This window comes from Gracilinanus agilis, chromosome 1 (assembly GCF_016433145.1).
Source record: "Gracilinanus agilis isolate LMUSP501 chromosome 1, AgileGrace, whole genome shotgun sequence".
Lineage (NCBI taxonomy): Eukaryota > Metazoa > Chordata > Mammalia > Didelphimorphia > Didelphidae > Gracilinanus > Gracilinanus agilis.
The window spans coordinates 775414136-775428365 of NC_058130.1; positions in this window are offsets into that span (position 1 = coordinate 775414136).

Genomic DNA, 14230 nt, shown 5'->3' on the forward strand with positions numbered 1-14230 from the left:
GGTGCAGACTCCGAGGTCTCTCCATCTCTAAGAGCCTTCGGCTATTTGTCGACATGCAAGAATGGGCTTCCTGTCCCTTGGAGGGTGTCCAAGCGCAGCCCCGATGGCCACTTGGGTGGGTTGGGATCCAAAGGATTTCTGCCCCAGGTAGGTTTGGATCTGGGACTCTTTGGGGTGCCTTCCAGGGACGAGTTCTGTCATATTGTTATTCTAAGAGCTCTCGGCTGGTTTTTCAGGAGCTTTGTGGGCCAGGCAGACAAGGAGGTTCACGTATCCTCGTGATAAATCTTACATACAACCCCAGCAGCAGGAGCAGCAACTGCCAACCTACGACTGTGGGTTTTAGATTGAAATGACATAAAACGATTCAGTGGGGCCTGCCAGGAAAACTCCAAAGTTCCTGAGAGAATCTGCAGAGCGTGTCAGGGCAAAGCTATTAAAGGGGGGAGAAAGGTATTCGGGATTTAAAGAAGGGTAATAGAGCTTCAAGGAACAAGTTTTAACTATGTCTTAGCAAAAAAGCAGAAACTCTTCCATGTTGCTGAATTCAGCAGATGTCACCTTGCATGGTTCAGGGTACCGAGGAGAAGACAGCTAGACCTAGAAAGGTCCTCAGGGGCCACCCAGCCCAAGTCTCTGATTTTTAAATATGAAGGAACTGAGGCTAGATGTGGGAAGCTTTCAGAGCCCAAATCCCTGAGAAAAATTGGGTTCTAGTCTTGTCTGTGCCAGGGGCTTACAGGGTGACCTTGGGTCAGCAAGTTCCCCTCACTGTGGTCCTCAGTTTCCTCATATGTAAAAGGAGGGAGCTGGGTTATTTCTAAGGTCCCTTATAGTTTATAGTTGAAAATAGCATCCTTTTTTTTTAACCCTTAACTTCTGTGTATTGGCTCCAAGGCAGAAGAGTGGTAAGGGTGGGCAATGGGGGTCAAGTGACTTGCCCAGGGTCACACAGCTGGGAAGTGGCTGAGGTCGGATTTGAACCTAGGACCTCCCGTCTCTAGGCGTGGTTCTCAATCCACTGAGCTACCCAGCTGCCCCTAGTAGCATCCTTTTCTTAGGTAGGAAAGAACTTTTGTTAGGTAGTTGTCCATCCATTAGGGAACAACTAAACAAATTACGGTACATTAATGTTATGGAAAAGTAGAAGAAAAGATAGAAGAAAAGTAGAAGAAAACCCCACAGACAGGGTCCACAGGATCAGAATCTGACACAACTGAACAAATGAACAGAAACAATGTGATGAATACCTAAGATTGTGGGAAGACCTATATGAACAGATGCAGAAGCAATAAACAGTACCAGAAACACAGTATCCACAGTGACAACAATGTAAATGAACGAAAAAACAACCACCTGAATGTAATTATAAATGACCAAGGCTGGCTCCTATAACAAGTTAAGAAAATGCACTTCCTTCCCTTAGTGAGGGAGGTGGAAAACTATGGGCATAGAATACTGCAAATACAGAGAGACACGATAAATGTGTTGATTGGCTTTTCTGAACTGCATTTTTTTTTCTTTCTTTTAAAATCTCTACTACAAAGAATGGCTTGGGGCAGCCAGGTGGCTCAGCGGATAGAGAGTCACGACTGGAAATGAGAGGACCTGTATTCAGATCTGGCCTCAGATACTTCCCAACTGTGTGACCCTGGACAAGTCACTTAACCTCAGTTGCCTAGCCTTTGCCCTTCTGTCTTAGAATTGTTATGGGGACAGAAAGTGAGGGTTTAAAAACAAACAAATGCAGAAGGGCTTTCCAAGGAAGGGAGAGAGAAGGAATATATACAAAAAGAAATGTGGTATAAAAAGAAAAGGTATCTGACATATATTAGGTCTCTGTCTAGGGAAATACTTTCTAGTGTCTAAGGCAATTCCCTAAGACTTTGGTTCTTCATTTATATTATTGCTATGCTTTGATGGAAGGAGGTTCCACAGCAGGAGTTCTCCCACATTAATTAAATCATAGGTTTAGCCCATATTTCTTCCCCCACTGAGAAAAGTAATACATGTATTCAAATATCTTTTTCAAATTGAAAATATTACAAACATATTGCTTTTATTATTCCTTGTACCAGGAAGATTATAGTAGGGAAAGGGGAATGGGGAATTCAAAAGAGAGAAAGAAAAGGTATCAATAAATTTTTTTTATTTTAAAAGAAAATCTGTAGCTATAAACTGACAAGACCTTAAAGATTATCTATTGGGCTGGCATATTGCAGTGAGTTCATACCAGCTCTAAGAGCTGATTGCTAAATTTTCAAAGTGAGTTCCAAAATTGGGAGTTGTTGTTGGGAATCAGTGTTTAATTGTTTAGTTGTTTTTTCTTTATCTAGTTTTAAGAAAGTAATGGGGAAGGGGGCAGCTAGATGGCTCAATGAAGTGAGGGCCAGACCTAGAGTTGGGAGGTCCTGGATTTAAACCCAACCTCAGATTTCCTAGCTGTGTGACCCTGGGCAAGTCACTTAACCCCCATCACCTACCCCTTTCCACTCCTCTACCTTGGAACCAATACACAGTATTGATTCTAAGATGGAAGGTAAAGGTTTAAAAAAAAAAAAAAGAAAAAGTAATGGAGAAAATGCTAATACTGCAGATAAAACCTAAAGGTGTGTCGTATGTATATATTTTTTCCAGACAGCCAGTTGTTAAACATTTACCGACATGCCTCTGATTTAGTTTAACCATTTCATTTTTTTTTAAGAGAAAACAGACCCAGCTAGGGGAAATGACTTGTCCAACATGTCCATCTCAATAGCCATTAAATGGCCTCTGATGTCCTTTTCAGCTCTTGATTGATAATCCTGTGACTCCTGCGGGTCATTGACGGTGGGGTCTATCTTCTTGTTGTTCAAGTATCCAAGCCATTGTTAACTGTGGGAATACAGAAATACTCATGATTCTCAGTATAATCATTGTTCCTACTTCTAGATATTAATCTAGATATTAATTTGAGAAGTCATGTATTCTTTTCTGGAAAACTTAATTAGAATCACAGAATCTCATAGCAGCTGGGACCTTCTAGATTAATTCCTACCTAAATAGAGAGATAGATAGATAGATAGATAGATAGATAGATAGATAGATAGATAGATGATAGATAGATAGATGAATGAATGAGCGAATAAATAACTAAATGTATGAGCGAATAAACAAACAAACAAACAAACGAATGAATGAATGAATGAATGAGCAAGCAAACAAACAAACAAACAAATAAATAAATAGAATATCCTAAGGTAGAAGATGGGGGGGGAAAGGAAACATACTATGCCCCAAGACATTCCATTCTACTTTGAGAAAGCTCTAATTTTTAGGAAAAATTGCCTTACTTTCCCGATTCTACTAGTTGCTAGAGCTTTTTCTTCCAAATATTACCTTATGTTGGTTTTATATATATTTTATAAAATACTTATAAAGTAACCCTTTCTGAACTATTACCCCAATTCTAACATACATTGTTTCTCAGTGGGTAAATGACTACTACTCTCAGAGATCTAGGGTCAACTCTGACCGGCTGTTTCTAGTACTATTGCTCATGAGCCCCCACAAGTGTGCTTGTCATTAACAATCTGCTGACATAAACAATGGAACACAACTCTGTGATAACTCAGAAAACGTAAATTACTAAAGACAGAATTCCAGAATCAATTAAAATCTGCTAGGAAAACTAGAAAGCGATATGGCAGAAATTCGGCTTAGATCAACATTTTATACCATATCCCACAATATATTCTAGGTGAGTTTGTTAAGTCCTGTCTGATTCTTTGTGACCCACTTTGGGGTTTTCTTGGCAAAGATATTAGAGTGATTTACCATTTCCCCCTTCAGTTCATTTGACATATGAGGAAACTGAAGCAAACAGGGTTAAGTGTCTTGGCCAGCATCAAAGCTAATAAATGTTGGAGGCCAGATCTGAACTCATGAAGATGAGTCTTTCAGACTCCAAGTCTGGTATTGTATCCACTTTACCTCTTTCTAAATAGATCCATGACTTTAATATAAAATATCAGATTAGATAAAAAAATAAAGAGGAAACAGATTATATACCTTTCACATATACTCTTCACCAAACAAGGGGAGGCAATTACAAAAGATGAAATATATGATGGTTACATAGATTTGGAAAGCTTTTATGCAAACAAAATTAATGTATCTAAAATGAGAAGGGGAAAAATCCTTGTTTCAGATATCTCTAATAAGAATTTAGTATCCTAGATATATAAACAGTTAATAAGTGTGTATGTATACAATCAAAAGTCATTCCCCATTCGATAAGTGGGCAAAGATTATAAACAAACAGTTCTTGAAAGAATTGCAAATTAATAACCTCATTAAGGAATATCACTAATAATAAGAAAAATGCACATTAAAACAATCCTCAGATTTCACTTAAGTTGGTGCATTGTTGGTGGAGCTGTGAATTGGTAAAATCATATTGTAAAGCAATTTGTAATTATGCAGAAAAGGAGACTAATATGTCCATACCTTTTGACCCAGAGATTCTTTTCCAGGGCTCTTATTCCAAGGAAGACATTGATTTAAAAAAACAAAAATGTCGCCATATATACCAAAATATAGCAATTTGCCAGGAAGACTTAATTAGCTATTAGCAAAGATATTTACTAAGATGAAGTAGCAAGTCTAAAATGTAAGAGCAGATGGTGTAAAACATTCTCTCCCTATCTGGGACACAGTCTTCAAATATGCACGCATCATCTGTGGAAAGAGTGTGTATAAATTTAAAATAAAAGAGAAGTGAGGTAGAGTAGCAAGGTGGCTCAGTAGATGGAGCTCTCATCCTGGAGATGGTCCCAGGTTCAAATCTGGCCTCACTACACTGTGGCACAATCAAACATAATGGACTTCTCTACTAGCAGCAATGCAATAATCCAGGACAATTCTGAGGGACTTATGAGAAAGAACACTACCCGCATCCAGAGAAAGAACTGTGGGAGCAGAAAAACAGAAGAAAAACAACTGTTTGATCACACAATGGAGATATGATTGGAGATTGATCACATGGGTCGATGGAGATAACGATCACCCTAATGCAAATATTAATAATATGGAAATAGGTCTTGATCAATGACACGAGTAAAACCCAGTGGAACTGCTCATTTACTAAGGGGGGGGGGGCGAAGGGGAAGGAAAGAACATGAATCATGGAACCATGGAAAAAAAAAATCCTAAATTAATTAATTAAATAAATGAATAAACTTTTTCTTAAATCTGGCCTCAGACACTTCCTAACTGTGTGACCCTGGATAAGTCACTTAACTCCCATTGCCTAGCCCTTGCTGAGCCAATACTCAGTACTGATTCTAAGACAGAAGGTAAAGGTTGTTTTTTTGGTAGGGGAGTAGGGAGAAGTACTAAGACAGAGGAGAAGGCCAACGCTGATCACCCTTTTGAAATGACTCTGTAGCCAATGAAAGAGCCACCTCTTCATTACAACATTAACTGACTGGAGTCAATTCTGGAAAGTCTACCCATGTTCCTGTCTCTCCAATACACTTCTCCCCTACATGCCATCACAATTTTCCCAGAAGCCAACTTGCCTGGGTTTTCCTCATAGAGAGAGTCTGGACCAGATGCCCCATGCAGGCGACAGACCCTTTATGAACTCAGTTATTGATATATCATTGGCTTTGCAGAGCTGGATCTTTTCTTCTATTTTAAAAATTCTTTTTCACAAGGGATAAAGGCTCTCTGAAGAGGGAGGAGGAGCAAGGGATGCACCTGAAAATGAAGGCGATAGCTATATCACCCTGGGCAAGTCATTGAACCGTAAATGCCTAGACTTTGCCACTCACCTGTCTTAGAACTGATGATGCTAAACCAGAAGGTAAGGGTTCAAAAAAAATGAAGGCAATATATAAAAACACAGAATACTGATAAATATTTAAAGTATCAAATAAAAAATTATATCGTCCATGTTCTTAGCCGCGTCTTTGAATGACTCGAGACTTGTTGGTAGAAGTTAAGATGAAATGTTAATTTAGAAAAATATTTATTTTCCTTTCTGAATTCTTTACCTCCTTCCCACTCATGACCCACTGAGAAGGCAAAAAGTACAGTGTCCGCCATATATTTATATATTATTATAATGAGGATTGGTAATCTCTCAGATATAGTTAGACTTAACAACTAGAAAAGAAAAGAAAACCAGGGGGCAGCTGGGTAGCTCAGTGGATTGAGAGCCAGGCCTAGAGACGGGAGGTCCTGGGTTCAAATTTGGCCTCAAACACTTCCTAGCTGTGTGACCCTGCGCAAGTCACTTGTCCCCCATTGCCCACCCTTACCACTCTTCCACCTAGGAGCCAATACACAGAAGTTAAGGGTTTAAAATAAAATAAAATGGGATTGTAAGCCCCCCAATAATTAAAAAAAAGAAAACCAGAAACCTTAATTTTTGAAAGGAAAAGAAATGAGGTAAATCCGCGTTGAAATCCAAGTGATGGGGTACCAGCAGCATCCATAGAGGGCAGGTTCTGTCCACCAATACTCTAATAAGGAACTCTGGCCTCCATGCCTTCCTGCCTCCCTCTTCATATTCCTCCCAAGGAGGTGGAGTAGGAGGTAGGGTACCTTCTTGGAGGGAGAGCTCTACAAATCCTTTGCCCCCAAATACCCACCAGCCCCTCTTGGGCGCCTCTCCATGACTGTCAGGACTTCTGTCATTCCCTCAGGTGAGAGTAAGAGCCAGAAGGTCAGTCAGCCAATCAATAAACCTCAATTGGGTACTTATTTTGTGCCAGGTGGGTAAAAGGAAGGGCAGAAGCCAATCCTGGCTCACAGGGAGCTCCCAGCCTGATTTGAGAGACGAGACAAAGAATTCTGGACATCTAAGACCTGGAGAGTGATCTCAGAGGCAAGGTCCAGGGGGAAGGAAGTGGGTTTGAAGAAAGAGTCTTGCAGGAATCTAGGGAAGCCAGGAGGAGGTCTGGGGGCAGGTATGGGGAGCAGCCACCAAGGCAAAACTCGGATCCCTCTTTCCCACCCGCCAGGGCTGTGTAGTATAGTGGGAAGAATTTCAGTCACAAATACCCGCCTGTCCCACCTGGAAGGGGTCCCAGATCTGGCCCAGAACACCCTTTCCAACGTCTCAAACGTATGGGCATCTAGATTCTCCTAGAAGTCTTCCATGCTGGGGGGAGGCAGGGAACTTGCTCCATCTAAAGACAGCCCATTCGTTTGGTCCTGAAATCAATAGTGATGTTGTTAACATAATAGGGAAAATCAGGGGAACTGCCTCTCTCACCTGGTGAACCGGTGCCCCCTGCCCATCCAGGAAGGTCCCAGGCTCAGGTGCCTTGCTAAAGGACACATTTATGGGCAGGTAGGTGGCTCAGTAAATAGAAAACCAAGCCTGCTGATGGGAGGTCCTGGGTTCAAATTTGACTTCAAATACTCCTAGCTGTGTAACTCTGGGCAAGTCACTTCTCTTAGTAGCCCTTACCACTCTTCTGCCTTGGAACTGATAATTAGCATCGATCCTAGCCAGAAGGTAATGGCTTAAAAAAATAAAATAACATAAAATAACATAACATAACATAAAATAAAATAAAATAAAATAAAATAAAATAAAATAAAATAAAATAAAGGACAAGTTTGACTGGAGGTTACACTTCCAGGGAAGAGTCTCAGACCAACAGATAAAAGAAAATAATAAAAGAAAACAGATAAAAGAAAGAGGCTCCCCTGATTCCCCCCATAACATTAATAGATGACTGTTTAATGGAGGGGGAAAAGCTCCCCCATTCATTCAAGTGGAACAAGGGCCCCCAGCCTTTTCTTTGGTAGATGGTTGTCATCCATTCCATTTCGGCTTCTTGCCCTTTGTCGTTTTCTGGCAGGATAATTACCCAGTGTCTCCATCAGAGACAGATGCTATCTCTCCATGCATACTGCCGCTAACCCAAGGCCGCCGGGCCTAGCTGAAAGGGGTCTCCCAAATGGGACTTCCCTATTAAGGCTTTAGCATCCCAAGGTTGCCTTTCAATTCCCAACATAACGTAATTCAATTGAAAAAAGAAAGAAACCAAAGTATGAAGGCCCAAGTCATGATCTGACCCAAGAGTTCTTAGGTTTGTTTAGTGCTTGGACTCGTGGGGAATGGTGAAGCCAAAAGGCTCCTTCTCAGAAGCAGGATTTTAAACGTGTCAGATAAAACCAGAGAATTGCAGAGGAGGACACCCGTGTGAGTGAGATGCAGTCATCAACATATTCAAAACAAAAAGCAGATTCACAGACCTCAGGTTAAGAACTCCTGCTCTAGGCTGCCCGTCATTAACCAAAGATTCTAAATTTGAGGCATTCCTTTCCTAGAATCATAGATTAGGGAATTGGATTAGTCCAATTCCCTCAATTTACAGATGAGGAAATTGAGGCTTGAAGAGGTTGAGTGACTTTGTCCTATAAGTGGTAATTAAGTAAAAGAACTAGATTTGAATCAAAGGCCTCTAATTCCAAGCTCTTCTCACGCCACCATGTTGCCTTTCATTAACTGAAGATGTTTCTGATCTTTCCAGCCTTCTTCCACAATCCAACTATACTAACCTAGTTGCTCTTCTTCATAGCAGCTGATGGTCCATCTCCCACTTCCATACCTTTGCATTGGCCAGCCCCCATTCCCAGAATTCTCTTCTTCCTCATCTTAGCTTCTTAGGTTCCCTGGATTCCTCCAAGGTTGTTTTTTTTGTTTTTGTTGTTGTTATTGTTGTTGTTGTTGTTGTTGTTGTTGTTGTTGCTAGGGCAGAGAAGGTAAGGATTTAAAAAGAGAGTGAGAATAGATGTGTTCAGTGGAAAGAACCCCACATCTGGAATCAAGGAACCCAGGTTTGACTCTCTGCTGTACTCCCTTACAGTGTGACCTTGGTCAAGTCACTTGTCCTCCTTGGGTCTCTATCTCTTCATCTGTCAAATGAGATCACTTCCAAGGCCCCTTTCCAGCTCCTAATCTATCATCCCTCAGGTAATGCCCTATTTGGAGTCCCGTAACACTGAGTCCACCCAGTTCACATAAGACTTAGAAGATTTCTTGCAATGCTAGAAAAAATATTAATGAAAAATTTCTTAGTTACATTAAGACCTAGAGTTGAAAAGGTTTGATGTGGTTATGGGAGGTGTGTGCATTCAGAATTCTGTGATTGGGCCATAGCAGCCTCCGTAGTTAAGAGATCAAATCCAACAAGAGTCTCTCGGGCACCTTCTATGCCTCCAGGCACCGAGCTAGATCCTGGAGACACAAAGAGAAAAACAGAGGAGCCTCTGCTCTCAAGGAGCTAAAGGGCAAGCCTGAACAACAAGCCCATTCACCAAGCTCCAGGGGCTCTCTGTTGTCTCTAGGGTCAAATGGAAATTCCTCAGTTTACCATTCAAACCTCTTAGCAACTTGGCTCCGATATGTTCTGGCTCCTTTTCAAATACTCTTAGAGTCCAGCCAGACTGGCCTTCTTGCCGTTGTTCACCTAGGACATGCTCTATCCTCTCTCTGTACCTTTCTTTGCCATCTGCCCCAAGCCCGGAATATACTGGCTCGTCATCCCGCTTCTTAGAACTTCTCGTTTCCCACAAAACTCAGCTTGAACACCAGACATTTCCTGATCTTCCCAATGACTAATACCTCCCTTCCTTGGTCCAAATATTTTATCCCCAAAAAAGGCTGGGTCTGAGAATTGCTACTTGAAGTGATAGGGCAACCTTGTAGGTAGCTACTTCTAAAATTATAGGTTTGGTCAACTAGGTGGTTCAATGAATAGAGTGCCAGACCTGGAGGCAGAAGGTCCAGGGTTCAAATGTGGCCTCAGACACTATGTGACCCTGGACAAGTCACTTAACCCCCATTGCCTAGCCCTGACCTCTCTTCTGCCTTGGAACTGATACTTGTATAGATTCTAAGATAGAAGGTAAGTGTTTTAAAATAAATAAATGAAGCTATAGTACCTGTGTCCCCATCGGTAAGCTTCCCAATAACAATCAGTCAAAAGACACAAACTCTTAGCAAAGGTATTTACTAAATAGCACAGTAAAAACAACAATAACAACAAACAGCATCCACAAAACATTTTGCTATAAACCTAGAAGCATACTCTTTCACAAATACACACAGAGTTCATAGGAAAAGTGAACTCAGTTAGAATCTGTAAGGAAGTAAGGAGGCATATGTGTGGCATTTCCCAGTTCCTAGTACTCCAGATTCTAAAGGCTCTTTTTTTTTCAAACCCTTACCTTCTGTCTTGGAATCAATGTTGTATATTGATTCCAAGGCAGAAGAGTAATAAAGGCTAGGCAATGGGGGTCAAGTGACTTGCCCAGGGTCACATAGCTAGGAAGTGTCTAAAGTCAGATTTGAACCCAGGAACTTCCATCTCTGGGCCTGAATCTCAATCCCCTGAGCCACCCAGCTGCCCCACTAAAGGTTCTTCTACTCTTTGCTAAGTTCTCACACAGTTCTCTTTGGGCATAACATCTTTGCTGGGTGAGTTGCTCAGCTGGAATACCAGGATTCTCTCTATAATTGGTTCTCTTCTCTGCTTCCAGGGGTTTCCAGCCTCAAAGAGATTTCTTCTTTCCAATGAATTTGAGCTGCTTTTATTATTGTTGTTTTTATTTTTTAAATATTTTGCATTATTTACATGATTCACTTTCTTTCCTTCCCCCTCCCAGAGCCAACAAGCAATTCCACTGGGTTGTACAAATGTTATCACTTGATCCCTATATTATTATTGTTATTCTATGTCAGGTGTAGAATTTAAACCTAGTTTTCCTGGTTCCTAGGGCAGCCTTTCTATCTGCTAGGCCCTCTATAATAATCTATTCAATATTTATAACACTACTAAAGTTGACAACATTTTTGACTTCTTATAAAAAAAGGAAATAGAACATCTATTAATAATGCCTTTCCTACTAAGAGCATACAAAATAACATATTATGACATCATTAATAGTACTTATATTCTGATGGCAGCTTGTTGTAGTTGAAGCTATTTTCTGGGATATCAATGATTTGAGTTTGAATCCCCCACCACCATCCCTACCGTTCAGTTGTTTAGGAAGTGTGGCTTTGACCAAGTTATTTCCAAAATCATTTTGTATCTATTTGTATGAGCGATATCTATGGGCTCCCCTAAATAGACTAGAAGTTATTCAAGGACTAGGACTAATTCACTTAAAAAAAAATAAATCCCAAGTTTCTGTCCTGGTATCAATTCTAAGACAAAAGAGCTGCAAGAGCTAGGCAATCAGGGTTAAGTGACTTGCCCAGAGTCACACAGCTAAGTTTCTTTATTTATTAAGTAAGAAGGTTGGACTAGGTTAGTAGATCAACCAAGCAGCAATTACTAAGCACCTACTGTGTGCCAGGCATTATGTAAAGCACTGGGGCTAAAAAGACAGAAATATCCCTGTCCCTGCCTCTAGGAGCTTAGGTTCTATTGTGAAGATCAGATGTCTCAATCAGGTGTAGCTCTTTGTGACTCCTAGCTCTAACATTCTAGATCAGCAATGGTGAAGTACTGGCTTGTGTGCCCAGCTGACATGGGGGGAGGGGGGCTGCTCCTCCATTCCCCTCTTCCCAGCGCCCAAAGACATGACCCTCCCCTCTGTCCAGTCACCCAAATTGAGCATGTCCTCCCTCTGCTCTCTGGGATAATGTAAGGGGCTCCCAGGCAGCTTGAAGTTGTAGTTTGGGCATGCAAGCTTGAAAACCTTCACCAGTGCTGTTCTAGGTTTTCTGTTCTAAAGAGCCTTCTAAGGGCAGGTGGGTGGCGTGGTGGATAGAGAACCGGGTCTGGAGTTGGGAGAAATTGGGTTCAAATGTGGTCCTAGACACTTCCTAGCTGTGTGACCCCGGGCAAAGCACTTAACCCCCATTGCCTAGTCCAGTGATGGGCAACTTTTTGAGCTCGGTGTGTCAAAACTCACCAAAAATACGAGCATAAAGCGGGTGGTGTGTCACTTTGAGAAAAAACACCATAATTTCGTGATATTTATAGTTTAAATAACAAAAATGTAGAATTGTAATATATAACTGCATTTAATAAACCAAAATAGGTAAATGAATATACGAGAATTGTCATCTAAGGTGCACAGAGTGTCTACACTACTCTATAGCAAGTGTTTCAACCTCAGGATGCAGCCCCATCCTTCTCTGTATGCGGCCGTGTGTCATCGAAAATGGCTATGCACTGGCACGCATGTGGTAGGTTTGCCATCACCAGCCTAGCCCTTACTGCCCTTCTGCCTTGGAACCAATACACAGTAGTGATTCTAAGCCAGGAGGTGAGGGTTAAAAAATTGTATTAATTTAAATAGCAGTCAGGTAAGTGGCAGAGTGGCTAGAGAGCTAGGCCTAGGGACAAGAGGTCCTGGGTTCAAATCTGGCCTCAGATATTTCCTAGCGGTGTGACCCTGGGTAAGTCACTTAACACCATTGCCTAGCCCTTCCTGCTTTTCTGCCTTGGAACCAATATTTAGTATCAGTTCTACGACAGAAGATAAAGGTTTAGAAAAAATTCTTTATCTCCCACAAGGGACAAACATCTTGTATGGCATTTTGGCTTTTGCTTTCCAGACTGAGGACCTGTGAGGAAAGTTGCTTTTTGGGACAGTTACCTTCTTTTGTAGCTGACACACACTAGGGGGCAGTCGTAGCAGAGCCATAGGTAGACTGTACAGCCCTGAAGGCTGGTTCCTCTAGCAGAAGCCCTCAGAAAGGAGCCTCCTTTCCCTCCCCAACTGGCTTGTATTGAACTACTTTGTATTTCTGCTGCTCAGATTGGCCCGGTTGTCTCCTTCATTAAGATGAAAACTCTCCGAGATTAGGGATTATTTCATTTTGCTTTGTAGTTGATAGTCCAGCCCCTGGCACGGCGCAAAGAAGATGCTGACTAAATGCCTGTGGCTGGCTGGATTGATTGAAAAAGAGGCTTTTGAGGTAGAGATAATCCAATCGTAATTGGTAGCGCTGGCACGTTGCTCCCCTCTGCCTCCAACCCAAGCCTCTGGGTTCACACTGGCCAGTTGGATCCCGGATGCTCATCCAGGAAGGGAACTCTTCTTTCCTCTGGGTTAAGGTCCCTATCTGGGCTTCCTCCAGCAGAATCTCTAAAGAGAGGTGACGGAGACCACGTTTTCCCAAATGAAGATAATGGGGCGGCACCCAGTCCAAATCACCTCTGCCCAGAAATCCTCTCCACGCCATTTGTGACAAGCAGAATCTCTCGGCCAGAAGACTTTCCAAAGAGAGAGAATCGCCAACTTCCAAGGAGGCCCATTACTTCCTCAGGAAGGCTCTGGTTGTTCGGAGTTTTCTTTTTTTCTTTTTTTATGTTCCTGACACCAACTTCCGATTGTCCCCTTTTCAAAGTCCATCCTTTGCGGCTACTTCCATACCACGGGGCCAAGCAGAACAATTCTAATTCTTCTCCCACATGAAAACCCCTCAGAGTTTGAAGACTGCTATCAAGGCCCCTGCCTTGGCTGGGTCTTCCCTTTCCCAATCGAACTATCCATTGGCTCTTTCCTCATATACATAGTCTCCAGACCAGGGGTCGGCAACGTATGGCTCTCGAGCCATATCTGGCTCTTTTGAGGGCCAGATATGGCTCTTTCTGCAGGAGCCATAAAGTCCATTTTTTTCAGGCACTGTTACAGGAGCGGCACTGTGAGCACTGCACGGCTTTCATGAAATTACATTTTAAAAAATGTGGCGTTTATGGCTCTCACGGCCAAAAAGGTTGCCAACCCCTGCTCCAGACCCTTCAGGATCCTGTTTACCTTCTCTGGACATTCTCTAGCTTATCAATAACCTCCTTCTTTTTTTTTTAAACCTTTACCTCCTTTCTTAGAATCAGTTCCGTGTATTGGTTCCAAGGCAGAAGAGTGGTAAGCTGAGTGCCCAGGGTCACACAGCTAGGAAGTGTGTGAGGCCAGATTTGAACCTAGGACCTCTACCCAGCTGCCCCCAATAACCTTCTTCTTAAAAAAAATTTTTTTAACCCTTACCTCCTCTCAGAATCAAAATATTGATATATTGTCTTAAAAAAAAAACCCTTGAAGTTCCGGGTTAAGATGGCGGCAGAGTAAGAAGCAGCTCTTAACCTCTCCTGACCGAAACATACAAAACTCCTCAAGGGGACATAAAAACAAGTCCAGACGAACGGAGGAACCCCACAACAGGGCACAGCGTGGAAGGTACGTGGAATCGAGACATTTCCAAGCTAAA